This window comes from Pelmatolapia mariae, unplaced genomic scaffold, assembly GCF_036321145.2.
Source record: "Pelmatolapia mariae isolate MD_Pm_ZW unplaced genomic scaffold, Pm_UMD_F_2 NODE_ptg000576l+_length_24105_cov_1, whole genome shotgun sequence".
NCBI classification, from domain to species: Eukaryota; Metazoa; Chordata; class Actinopteri; order Cichliformes; family Cichlidae; genus Pelmatolapia; species Pelmatolapia mariae.
Window position 1 is genome coordinate 5964 of NW_027052260.1, and position 14371 is coordinate 20334.

The following is a 14371-nucleotide window of genomic DNA, read 5'->3' on the forward strand; positions in this document are numbered from 1 at the left end:
AAAAGGATCACGAAGGCTCATCTCACATTTGCCAAAATGATCTCAATGATCCCCAAGTCTTCTGGGAAAATAATCTGTGCACTGGCGAGACAAAAGGCTCATCTTTCTGGAAAGTCTTAGTCCCCTTACATCTGCACTGAAAATAACAGCATTTCATAAAAAGAACATCATACCAACAGTCAAACATGGCGGTTGTAGTGTGATGGTCTGGGCTGCTTTGCTGCTTCTGGACAATTTGTCTCACTTGATGAACATGAATTCTGCTCCCTATCTGATAATCCTGAAGGAGAATATGAAGCTATCAGTTCATGCCCTTTAGCTCACTCAGATTATGCAACAGGGTAATGATGCAGAAAGCCCACCTCTGAAAAACAAAATGAACATTTTGCAATGGTGTCGTCTTAGCACAGACTTTAGTCTGAGCCCGACCTTAAACTGCTGGATTGAAACATTCAAACATATTGTTGAAATATAAATAAATATAAAAAACATGTTTAAAATGTTCATGCTTGTACTTTCATCATGTTATTCAGAAATGTTAACCTGTTGTAACTGTGAAGCTCATCAACTTCACACTTGGCAGAATATCACCCTAACAGTACTCTGAAAGACCAGGTAACAGAGGAAGATGAGACAGAAGGAGGAATCGACACTCTGGGAGCCAAACACATGAGAATACATGAAAATCTGTACAGAAACAATGAGACTTTAATGTGATAAAGGTTTCTGTGGCTTCTTGTTGAACATGTGTTTCAAAGGCAGTGTGCAGCTAAGACTCATTGAAAAAAATAGAGAAAAGGCTAAATAAAAACCAAAGATTCAGAAAAAAACCAACATAATGCCTTTGTCCTTTGTCCTGTCCCAGCAGAGTGCAGCCTGCTAGCTGCACGCTAGCTTCGGGTACTCCTGGGTGAAGGTTAAACAAGGGCACATTAAAGTTCATTCTATCATAAAGAGAAAATTAATATAATAAAACCAAAGTTCAATATCTAGACAATGGCACCCGAGAAACTGTTACTTTTAACATCACTGTTTTCGATCTGATTATGTCTCCCTTTCTTCAGACGTAACATGTGTATCTCCCAATGTTTCCCTGTGTGGAGTTTTTCAGAGTCAGACTGATATCAGCACGATCCTATTGGAAAACTATCAGTCACACCAAAAGTGCCCGTGTCGCAAAGTCGACTTAAGGAGCGGCTGACGGAAGCAGATTCAGCCACATGGAGAAGGAGAGCCCTGGGCGGATGGTGGCATGTCAACAACGTAGCTGAAGATTTGGAGAACATGTCCTCAAAGCCTCAGCAGCTTCATCCCAAGAGACCTGAACCTAAAAAAGAAAGGAAGAAACCGTCTAAACAGAGCAAATCTCCCAGACTCGCTCTTCCCAAAAATGGCAACACGGCAGTTTCATTAAAACCTCTAGGAGGAGCTCCAGTGCCTCCTTTGACAGCAAAGTCACTGATCACTCCTAAGACTGTCAAACGCTCTCTGGCGGCGTTTAAAGACATTTTTGCTTCAGTCATAGAGTCTTCGACTGCAGACAGACGTCAGACTAACAGATGTAATGTCAGATCACGTCCGTCTGAGGAAATCTGTGTAGCAGGCAGTAACACTCATGCAGCTGACAACAGCCCAGACAACCAGGAGACCACACAAGACAGCAGGTATCAGCTACATAACATGCAAGGAAAAGCCTGAATTACTCTTAACCTCTGCCTTTGTTAGAGTTTCACTATATTTCTGACTGTCGTTCATCTTTTATCAGCAGGTCACAAGCCCCCTGAGTTTGATGGGCGAGTCTGACAGATAAAATTCATTCATGATGAGAGCCAGGACTGCCAAAATGAAATAAATATGTCATTAAATAATTAATTAAATGTGTCAATAATTAATTAAAATGTGAAATACATAAATTAAATGTGTAAATAGTTTAATTACATGTGTCATAACTATTTGTTTAATTAATTCCAATAATAATTAATTATTGCCACATTTAATTACTTAATGGTGTATTTAATTAATTCATTATGGCAGTCCTGGCGTTCCATACAAGAGACTCACCTGACATGAAATAGTGTCGAAATCTATATGTGAGACCCCCAAAAAACACAAGAACAAGAAGAACTACGACAGCTGTGGCCCAAAGTGGAAGTTTTTCTGTGGAGAAACAAAAAATAAATGCATAAATAAATTATGACCTTTGAATTGTGAAGTTAATCTGAGCCACTGTCCATCAGCTCTGACCTCTGACATAGTGCAGCACTACTTTCTGTCTCAGGATGTCCTTGTCCCTGTAGATGGTGCAGATGTATCCTCCTGTGTCTCTCTGTGGGCTGTTTCAGGGTCAGACTGAAGTTTTCAGCAGGTCTTCATTCATTTCTGTTCGGTTTCTGTAAAACTTGTCCTGTTTCAAAAGTTTGCCACCTTTGTTTGAATACTCCTGAACTATCAAGAGTTCATGGTCAGAGCGAGTCCACTCCACTCTGGTGTTCTCAGGCAGGTCAGGTGTTGTTTTGCAGGGCAGGGTGACAGACTCTGAGCCTTCCTCCACCTTCACCTCCACGTGATGATCTGAAAGGACAGGAAACCACAATATCAAATATAGGACCAATAGCAGTCACACTCATGACAAATGACAAGTTTCTGCATTTCTGACCTCTGACTTCACTAATGTGGCTCACTACTCTTTGCTTTGAGTGGTAACTAAACTGGAATTTATGAACTGCTGCTACAGCTACAGACAATTGAGGGATCATAATGAATGTTTCAGTGTTTTAAAAGAAATCTTGAGTTTTCCATCATGGACAATATGTAAAAAGTCTGACATTTGTCTCCCCTTTCAGAGGGAGACATGCAAGCATGGGACCTCTCAGACTCGCCAGACTCTGAATTGCCCGAGTATTACTTTGACACCCACTGTGATGATGTGATGCTGAGGCTCAAGACATTCCGATTCATCCCCGCCACACGCCTGTTTGTACGCTCATACACAGTCGATGGGACTGGAACACAATTCAGCAGGATTGCAGAACACACCATGACTGAACTGAGATCATCACAACATATAGTGTGATGGAAATTCAGTTTCCAGTAGCACAGCACCGACAGAAGTTGCATGTTACAGATACGCTAAGGGAAATGAGAGTAAGGATATAAGCACACAGCCCCACTCCACTGACGACCTGCTGTTGGCCAACACCCTCAACGACTTTTACTGCTGGTTTGATGAGCCATCAAGCAGCCTTGACACCTCCACCTTCCCCAACAATAGAGACACTTTGGTCCATCATCCCCCCACCTCCCCACTCCCACCAGCACAGAGCCATCACCACCATCAAAGACTTCACCCACAGGAGCCCCCTCCTCACTCCACAGCTATGAGGATTTCACACCACCTTCTCCCACTACAACCCTTCATATTCATGATGTGAGGACGCAGTTTGACCCTTTAGACCTACTAAAGAACCCAGTCCACCTGAGCTTATCTTTATATTTTTACATGTTGTAGTGCCATTTCTGGGAGTATTTTAAGTTGCTATACATCAATACAACCATTATATCCCAAATTTTAATCATATGTATGCACTAAGTCATCAGCAACTACATAAATTGCAATAGTGGTATTTTTACACAAATTTCTAGTTAAAGTTATTTCAGAGGTTCATCCCTGAAAATTGTAAATGTAAAAAATTTCATAAAACAGTTTCCAAATTAATTTTGAGTGTCTTCATAGTTTTATTTTTGAGATACACCAATTTGTATATACTGCAGCCACCAACTTTGAAATTCTCATTTACATGACTTATTTAAACATTCTCCTCTTGAATGCAAAATTATTAAAAACATCTTTTATCCTTTAAGAGTAAATAAATCTGAAAGCTGTTCCATCCTAAAAGAGTACAACAATGTGTAGTTTATGATGTTCTAAAGGTTTCAGCATCTTTTTGAATTTGTCACATGTGTGGAAAGGTATGAGTGAGCCTTTGTATCATACTGTGAGTGATGCTCGTCAGCACACAAACCCAGAGTTTCTCTACAGGAACACAGAGAGAGTTATTCCCTGTACTGTAAGGACACATTCAGCATTGTGCAGTAAATCCAGATCATCCCAGTTAAATGATTACATGGATGTGAGTGTGGTCGTCAGAGCAGCACTGATCAGTGTCAGGTTATAATGACCAAGGTGTACACAAACACTAAGTTTGAGTGTGTGCAGTGAGACTTCAGTCAAAGCATTTAACTGAGGTGTGAAAAATAAGCTGAACTCTACAGCTTGTTGTGGTCCCCTGTGGCTTGACAGCCTTCCAGCTGTTCTCCAGCATTTTCATTTACAGTCATAAAATATCTCCACATGTTGCTCCTCTTTCTCTCTCTCTGCAGTCCAAATGCGTCTTCTGAGCGCCTCTGAGTCACGTGACGGCACAGGAACAAATCCCAGCAGGGCAGGAAGAAGGGGGCGGAGCAAAGTGCGTCTGCCGCATAAGAAGAGGTGTTCACACAGACAGAGCTGCTTTTTCATCCACAGCGAGTAAATAGTGAACCTCCAGGAGAGAAACAAACTAAAGTATCGATCATATACCACTACCAACGTTTGGATCGATATCTGCATCGATCTGCACACCCTTGTCTCCTGGATCGTAGCTGAGATCAGCGTGAACCACGTGGGTCTCTGCTCCCTGACCTGTTTCCTGTTTGGAAAGAGTTCCAGCTTCATCACGGAGTTTCTCTCGGTTTGTGGGCTCATCTAAAGGTAAGCACCGAGCTAACTTCAACACTAGATTTACTAACCCTGCGCACATTTGCAGAAATCCCTTGAAACCAACACCTACTAGAATTACTGACTTTTTTATTTTCTGGTGCAAGTCCCGAGGTGTTAATCACCCCTGCTGAGATTTGTACAGGTCATATGCTCGATTCACATCCTGCTTTTGTTGTGCAAACCACCCATTGTCTTTGAGGCCTGGCACATTTGCTTTTGCACACACATACAAACGCTGCAAATCTGTGTTTGTTTGACAGTGTAAGACAAAAGCAGCAAAAATAAAAACTGTACAAAGAGTACAGTCTTAATGGCTCACTATACAAACAATCTGGAGACATAAATATTGGCACGTGTAGGGCTGGGCTATATCATACCGTTCACGGTAATACCTGTAATTTTAGGCAACGATAAGAAAATGAAATATTGCGATAGAATATGGGTAAAACGTGCATGCGCAGTGCATATGTTTACATACGCACATGGCAGCAAGAAGAGAAAGTGGCTGTGTCCCAATTCAGGGTATGCACGCTTGAAGTACGCACACTACGCCTACTACGGACGGTGCGTACTATAATTACGGGAAGTGTGGAAGTGAGAGGCTTATGAAATGGGACGGTCTAGCCCAGGGGTCGGCAACCCTAGGCACGCGTGCCACCGTTGGCACGCGAAGGGTTAACTGATGGCACGCACAACCATAGCTGGACTGGCCATCGGGCATACCGGACATTTGCTCGGTGGCCCGATGATTTTTTTTTTTCTTTTTTTGGTGGTGGTTTGGCCAGACGCTGGTCGGTGTGTAAAAATAACTCAGTTGTTTGGTGTTGGCCATGGTGTAGCTTCCACAGATTCAGTAAAATTAACAAGTGGTGGAGGCCAGCAGGTGGATGAGGGAAGGGGAGGCAGGAAGAGGAGAGACCCGAGGCAGCCGCCGGTCGGAGCATCAGGTGAACTAAACTTCAGGTAAGAAGTTATGACCTGCAGTCTATCTGGGTCAGATATAAAGCAAGTTTAGGTGGAGTTTATTTTCGTTGTGCTGACTTTTTACAGTCAGTTACAATAACTCGTACTGCGTACTACTAGCTAGCATGATGGAGTTTATATACTGCTGGGCGGGTGCTATGATTTTATTGATAGTGAACTTTATTTTATTCATAAGGTTAGTTAGTAGAGTTGCCAACCGTCCCGTACAAACGGAATCGTCCGGCATTCAGAGAAAATATTACGCGTGTCCTGTTGAGCTGAGAAGGAACACAGTTTGTCCCATACTTCAGCTAGGATGGAAAAAGACACAAAGCTGGAGTTATTCTGTGTTTTTGCTGCATCTTCTTCTCCTCTCATTCTCTCCCCTCCCTCTCCTGTTTCTACTTCAATCATTAAACTGATCAATGATCAGCTGATCGGCTTTTCTCTCTTGTTTATTTATCGCTCACTTTGCGCCAGAAAGAGGAAACCGCCGGATGTCGCACTAAACAACAGCAGCACGTTTAAGCTTGGTCAGCTCTTGTTAGAATTTATTTAATATTAATTTCTAGTATCAGCTGATGTTTGCTGGAGCCACAGCTGTAAAACCTGCTGGTCATGATATTGTTTTGTATATGTGGTGAGAGGGAAACATGCAGATGAAACCAGGAGATGTCCTTACTGGATCATCAGAGCTGAACAGGTGATGGAGAAACAGGTTTACCTTTTAGGTGACATGAATGAGTTGAAGGGAAGTTATGAACTGTTTCTGAGAGACAAATAACACCAGGATCCTTTTCTATGTAGCTGACAGCTGGTAACTGTGCAGGGGCGGGTCTAGCAAAGTTTTGCCAGGGGGCCAGGTAGGGCATTAACAGGGAAAGGGGGGCACAAAGAAATACTTTCTTATTCTCATTTAAAATGTCTGGCTGTTTTTAAATAATTATCTGAAGCTTACAACCAAAGTTTTTATCTGATTTAATCATACATTTACCAGCAAGACAGCGTTTGTTTCAATTCAAAGGCTTTATGGCTTTAATATCTGGGGGGGGGTCTTTAGTCAAAATGCATCCATAGACTCGAGACAATGCATTTTTGGGAATTTCAGGTGTATGGACTAATGTTTTATTTTCTGATCAAACCAGAAATCTTTAATGAGCAGCTAGATTTGTCTCGCATTAACTGGCTGAGTTAATGCCAGTTAATGCGACATCGAAGCAGCTGGAATCCACAGCTGTGCGTGTTCATGGAGCTTGCATTTTCATCAGCTGGACATCACTACCTGACAAGTTTAACTCTCTTCAGAACATTGCAGAGGCCTTATTGACAGTATTTGGCTCTACATATCTGTGTGAGCAGGTTTTCTCTCACATGAGTGTCCTCAGGTAGCCGCCTGAATGCTGGACACTCGGAGACCTGTGTCTCTGAGTGGGAGACCAGAGATCGCATTAACATGTGTGTCTCTGTATTAACAAACATACCATATATGCCCAGTTTATTTTTCTTATCATTGTTGTGAGGAGACCATAAATAGCATTTGTATTTTCTGTTGTACAGTTCATTTGCTGTTATGTAGGTCTTGTTATGAATAAAAAGTGTCTTTTTTTTGTTTCAAAATAGCTGATAACTATTCGCTGATAGCTGCCAACATTTACAAACAAATATAATTCTATAAAGTGGTTCTATATAATGTGTAACTGTTCATATAGAGCGTTATTAAGTTTATTGCTAATGCAATCATATGGCACACTGACTTCTGAGGAAATTTTAAATGGCACTCGCCATCAGAAAGGTTGCCTACCCCTGGTCTAGCCGTTGTCGCGCTGTTCAGGTTGCCTAGCAACCATGATACTAACTGCAAGAAACGTGTCATACAACTTTGTGTGACAGAAATGAAGGAGAAAAAATGTTCTGTTGGTCCTTCATTTTTGTCATGACATCACTTTGATTAGTTGAGTATCTGAGGCTGAGACCACGGGACTGTAAAACATGATAGTTGGGCTTCAATTCTGTACTGAAGAGTCATTTAAGATTGGCTAGTAAATAACAATTAGCTAACGTTGTTCATGAGACTAAAGTCATCTCACTGTGGTAATGTAAATATAATATGGCCAATATTATATGTATTGTCAGATTATTATGGTATGTATGTACGTATGTATGTATGTATATATATGTATGTGTGTATGTGTGTGTATATGTGTGTATATATATATATATATATATATATATATATATATATATATATATATATATATATATATATATATATATATATATATATATATATATATATATATATATATATATATATATATATATATATATATATATATATATATTATTATTATTTTTTTTTCTACAGGATATATTACAGCAGTGAGCTTGAACTCTGGGTCAAAGATTCAAGTTGCAGTTATTTATATTTCCTATCACCTTAAATTTTCAAAGACAAGTATCTTTGACAGTGTATATATAGATGTATTATACAGAAGAGACAAATATTGTTCGTCTAATATGTTGGCATTACTACATCTGGCTCAATGCTCACATATATGTGTAAAAAGGAAAATGTACGAGCTGTGATAAGAGTAGACTGATATATTAAATATTCCTTTATTGGGTGAAAAAATCAGACCATGTCATAACTGCTTTAAGTCGTACAGAATAGATATCAGAGCCTTAAACAGGCTGACTTCTGCTAAATGGGTCAAACTGGGCAGAAAGTATACAAACACATAACATCCTTATAGAATATGATGTAACACTATAGATCAACTTAGCTCAGAATATATAAAGCATATAAACAATTACAGCAATATGATGCAACAAACACAGCAGTACTACTAATCCAAAATACTCAAAGCTTCATAGAACTGAAACAAACATTTATTTTAGCTCCATTCTGCTGCTGATACATACTTTAGGTTTCTGAATATTAAACTTGTTGCTGCCTTTCATAGTGTGTAAGTTGAAGGCTCTGAGTACTTTGTCCCACACTGAAAACACTGGGATGATAAAATTATTTGAACATTACCGTACAATTACCGTACTCAGCTCAGGGTGAGCCGGAGGCTGGCGCGCCAGCGGGACCTGCCAAGCTGGAGATGAAGGTCGAGGTGCGTGGGGGTCCATTAACACTTTAGCAATTGTGTTTTGCAGTATTAGTCAGTGAGTGACTGGCTGCTCCCGTATGGGATTAAAACGATGCCACCTTATCCCATAGTCCAGCCAATGATGCGATTCACATTCCTATATACGCAGCCAATCAACGAGGTTGACAGGCTATGACAGCGTCCTTATGTGCCGACACCGGTGTTTTAGCTGGCAAAGCGGCGTAGCTGATGTGGAGTGAAGGCACGTTAATGACAACGTGTACAACCATTGGAGATGTGAGCAGGACAGACGGAACAATTGAAAAAGGGAAAAGTGTGGACTTTATACCAGTTTTTAAATTGTGTTGATAGGCCACGTAAAACCAGAGTTATGATAAAAATATCTGCAATGTTTGGTTTTCTTCCTGAATACTGTCGTTGTTTATATTTACTGCGGGAAGAAACGGTAAAAACGGCGTTTTATAAGGAAAACGCTGAAAAGCACTCTCCACCTGTGAGCAAAAACAGAACCAACCCCCCACCCTTTCCTATTGGTCAAAAAAAGTACCATGTCGACCAATCAAAAAATGATATGGCAATGCGGCAACTAGTTGTTAAGAAATGGGAGGAAGGTTTGCCCTAGAAACAAGTCTAATATTTATCTGTGTCTGTAAGCGTGTTTGCATTGACCCTCAAAAGACTGAATGCCAACTCTCATGAGCACATTTGCAATGTGTGTATGAAAATAAGTATAAATACTTATTTAATAAAAGCTCACAAAATACCACTAATAAAAGGCCGGTTAGAATAATGTATTTCCCACAAATCACTGCCTCTGTTTGTATCTCTGTCACTGCAGGACCAACGTGGATCGAGAAGTCAGCGCTCTCAGGAGGCCGACAATTTTGTTGAAGAAAGAAGTGGAAGAAAAAACTACAACCGTGACGAGTTTGGGAAAGATTTTACTGTGAAAGCTTCCCTAAAAATGCATCAGGTCATCCACACCGGAGAGAGACCATTCAGCTGTGACGAGTGTGGAAAGTCTTTTACCAGGTCTGGAAACTTAAAAACACATCAACTGATCCACACTGGAGAGAGACCATTCAGCTGTGACGAGTGTGGAAAGTCTTTTACCCACTCTGGAAGCTTAAAAACACACCAACTGATCCACAGTGGACAGAGACCGTTCAGCTGTGAAGACTGTGGAAAGTCTTTTACGCAGTCTGGAAGCTTAAAAACACACAAACTCATCCACACTGGAGAAAGACCGTTCAGCTGTGACGAGTGTGGAAAGTCTTTTATGCACATTTCAAACTTAAAATCACACAAACTCATCCACAGTGGAGAGAGACCGTTCAGCTGTAGAGACTGTGGAAAGTCTTTTACCGAGTCTGGAAAATTAAAAGCACACAAACTCATCCACACTGGAGAGAGACCATTCAGCTGTGACAAGTGTGGAAAGTCTTTTACCCACTCTGGAAGCTTAAAAATACACCAACTCATCCACACTGGAGAGAGACTGTTCAGCTGTGATGAATGTGGAAAGTCTTTTACCCACTCTGGAAACTTAAAAACACACCAACTCATTCACACCAGAGAGAGACTGTTCAGCTGTGGAGACTGTGGAAAGTCTTTTACCAGGTCTGGAAACTTAAAAGCACACCAACTAATCCACACTGGAGAGAGACTGTTCAGCTGTGGAGACTGTGGAAAGTCTTTTACGCAGTCTGCAAACTTAAAAACACACCAACTCATCCACACTGGAGAGAGACCGTTCAGCTGTGACGAGTGTGGAAAGTCTTTTACCCACTCTAAAAGCTTAAAAACACACCAACTAATCCACACTGGAGAGAGGCCGTTCAGCTGTGGAGACTGTGGAAAGTTTTTTACCCAGTCTCGAACATTAAAAACACACCAACTAATCCACACTGGAGAGAGGCCGTTCAGCTGTGGAGACTGTGGAAAGTCTTTTACGCAGTCTGGAAACTTAAAAACACACCAACTAATCCACAGTGGACAGAGACCATTCAGCTGTGACGAGTGTGGAAAGTCTTTTACGCTCTTTTCACACTTAAAATCACATCAACTCATCCACAGTGGAGTTAAAGCGTACACCTGTGATCAGTGTGGCAGAGCTTTTACTCACAGTTACAGCTTACAGTGTCATCTAGTTACCCACTCTGGAATTAAGGCGTACAGCTGTGACATTTGTGGAAAAACTTTCAGCCGGATGGGGAGCCGAAATACACACCTACGCATTCACACCAGACATGATGTGTACAGCTGTGATCAGTGTGGTAAACAGTTTACTACAAACACAGAGTTACGACATCACATGTTTACCCACACTGAGGAACGACCTTATAAATGTGACCTGTGTGAGAACACTTTTAAATCTCCACGTTACCTGAAAGGACACCAACAGATCCACACCAGAAAGACTCCACAAGGGCAGTTACTGTGAGGTATGTATTTATATTTTTATCTTGTCAGCCCGACTGTTTGAAACAACTCTGCTCATCAAAGTGTGTTAGCATGTTAGCAATTCTACTGCATGGAAAGGCAGCTCTGAATGATTATTCAGACACTAATCACAGGTTTTTAGGGATAGTGTTTGAGAATTGTGTTATTGTTATTGTAGCATTAAACTAGTATTACTTTAATGTTTTTACTCTTATCGTTTTTATAGCACATTAAATTGAGCTGAGTGTGATAATGTAAACAGTAAAATGTAATTGGACTTTGGCAGAGATGCTCTTTATTTCAGGTGACGTTCAGGATAAAAATGTTGAAGGACTGACTTACACTGTCTTTGTGTTTTTGTTTAGAAGCAGAGCGACACAGATGGATCAAGTTCTCAACCCTGTCATCGCTGTGGGAAAGACTTTTGTTGTGACCTTTGTGGAAAACCTTTAAGTCATTGAAGGACTCTGAAAATACATCAACGTAGACACACTGGAGACAAAATGAACTACTGTAGAGAATGCGGGAGAGGCTTCACCACTTCAAAGGACTTCAAACAATATGAACTCCTTCACAGTGGCATCAAAAAGCATGTCTGCGATCAGTGTGGGTCATCCTTCATCAGTGCACGTCACCTTGAAAGGCATAAACGAGTCCACACATGAGAGAAACCATACAAGTGCAGACACTGTGACAAAACCTTTTCACAATCATGTGATCATACTAAGCATGAACGCAGACACATGAAAGAGAACTTCATCTGTGAAAGAGTTTGAGTAATCTCAGTTCATACTCCACTCAGAAACGATTCCATGTTACAAATAAACTGTTACGTCTTGATTCCTGCTTTTACTTTAATCTTGTAAACAGTACATTTGGATAACGACTGAAACCGGCCCATTGAATGAACAATGGGCTGTGAGGTCAATTTCTTCATCATTAATATGCAAATTCTTATGAGCATTGATCAACAACCACTGGTCAATGGCCATGAGTACCATTCGCAGAGTAAATATTTGCATAATGATTATGAAGTTTACTGTTACCAATGTTCAAAAACATTTACTAAATTATCTTCTCTGTGCAAACATCAGCGTGATGCAGGACTGAAATCATTGCCATCTCTGGATCACAGTGAATCTGCAGAGACAGAAAGATCCTCTTCTGGTTTCAGGGTTAGACTTAAACCCTTGAGATCAGGCTCCACAGAGTTCAGGTGGAGTCTTCTGTAAAGATCTGATGAGGCAGCTATGAATGAAAATGTGCCTCTTGTTACATTTTAAGCTTTCTAAACTGTTCTACTGTAGTGTTTGTGTTGAGTGGTTCGCTTTGTTCCAGCAGTTTGATTAAGAAATCTGTTTCCTGTTATATTTTTATTGAATGCATTGATCCATGTGTTCTGCAGGGGTTTTTTTTCAGCTTGTTTGTGTAATGAAATCCTGCAACAATTAAACCAAAATTTTATATTTTAAATAAAGAAATGGTTTACTGACAAAGAGTTTGAGCCGTGATGTAATTTCCTGTATATCAGAGCAACACCTGAAGTGACCAGTGTTTAAAGTCAGAGTCAAATTTTGTGTCAGCGATGCTTCACTACGTTATCTGCTAACTGTTAGGGTGTAGAAGGACGAAACTCCCAGGGTGACCAGTGGCAGGAGCTTCCTGATGCAGAGAGTTGAGTGTGGGGGATATAAAAGAGAAGCTGAGGCATCCCAAGGTTAAAGCTGGCATAACTGAACTTTAATGTTCGATGTGTGTTTTGGCTCTCCTGCGTGCAGTAATTAATAGCTTGAACACAGCAGAGCTTGATATAAAGACCTGGGTGACAACTAACTGTATGCTGCTCATTATACTTGGCTCTAAAATACCTAGAAATATGGTATCTAACCAGATACTTGCTCTGGATGGCATTACCTTGGCCTCCAGTAACACCTTGGAGTAATATTTGACCAGGACATTAAACAAATATTTAGGGCTGTGTGATGAACCAAGTTGAAAAAGCAGAAGGAGTCACAAGAATTATTAGAAAAACAGAGTTTTCATTCATTTATTAATTATATTTACAAAAGTAATTAATGTTAAGCTCATAAAAAATGTCAAAGAAACAAAACTGAACTCAGGCAAAGAACTGCAAACTTAACAAACCAAATGACTGCACAAAGAAATATAACTGACCTAAACAAACATAACTGACCTAAACATGAAATGGCACAGAAGCGTAAATATATTGTCTGATCAGACCACTATGACACACGAGGAGTTTTTCCTTTCCAGTCACCTTTCTCACTCACTATGTGTTAATAGACCTCTCTGCATCGAATCATATCTGTTATTAATCTCTGTCTCTCTTCCACTGCATGTCTTTAACCTGTCTTCCTTCGCTCACCCCAACCAGTCGCAGCAGATGGCCCCGCCCCTCCCTGAGCCTGGTTCTGCTGGAGGTTTCTTCCTGTTAAAAGGGAATTTTTCCTTTGAACTGTCGCCAAAGTGCTTGCTCATAGGGGGGTCTATGATTGTTGGGCTTTTTTCTGTATCTACTGTACAATATAAAGCGCCTTGAGGCTACTTTTCTTGTGATTTGGCGCTATATAGATACAATTGAATTGAATTGAATTGAATTGGTTCTTTAGTAGGTCTAAAGGGTTAAACTGCGTCCTCACATCTGCTTCATGAATATGAAGGGTTATAGTGGGAGAAGGTGGTGTGAAATCCTCATAGGTGTGAAGTGAGGAGGTTGCTCCTGTGGGTGAAGTCTTTCATAGCATTAATTGCTCTGTTGTGGGGGGAGTGGTGAAGGTGAGGGGATGGGTGGCTGTAGCTCAGGAGGTAGAGCAGGTCACCTACTGATCGCATGGTTGGAGGTTCGATCCCAGGCTCCTCCAGTCTGCATGCCAAGTATCCTTGGGCAAGATACTAACCCCAAGTTGTAGTTAGAAAGCACTCAGTATAGAGGTATTGCTTGTGAGAATGGGTGTGACTGGGTGAATGTGGCGTGTTGTATAGAGCGCTTTGATACTCCGGGAGAGTAGAAAAGCGCTATATAAGAATCAGTCCATTTATCATTACCATGAGTGACCAAAGTGTCTCTACT

The 14371-nt window shown here is 40.8% G+C and overlaps 1 long non-coding RNA gene across 1 annotated transcript; it reads left to right on the top strand.

Moving 5' to 3' along the window:
* Window positions 1-4452: 4452 nt before the first annotated feature.
* Window positions 4453-12681, top strand: LOC134623362 (uncharacterized). Its single transcript, XR_010573458.1, has 3 exons — window positions 4453-4750; window positions 9677-11282; window positions 11646-12681. It is a non-coding gene; the product is annotated as an uncharacterized LOC134623362 (long non-coding RNA).
* The last annotated feature ends 1690 nt before the right edge of the window (window positions 12682-14371 follow it).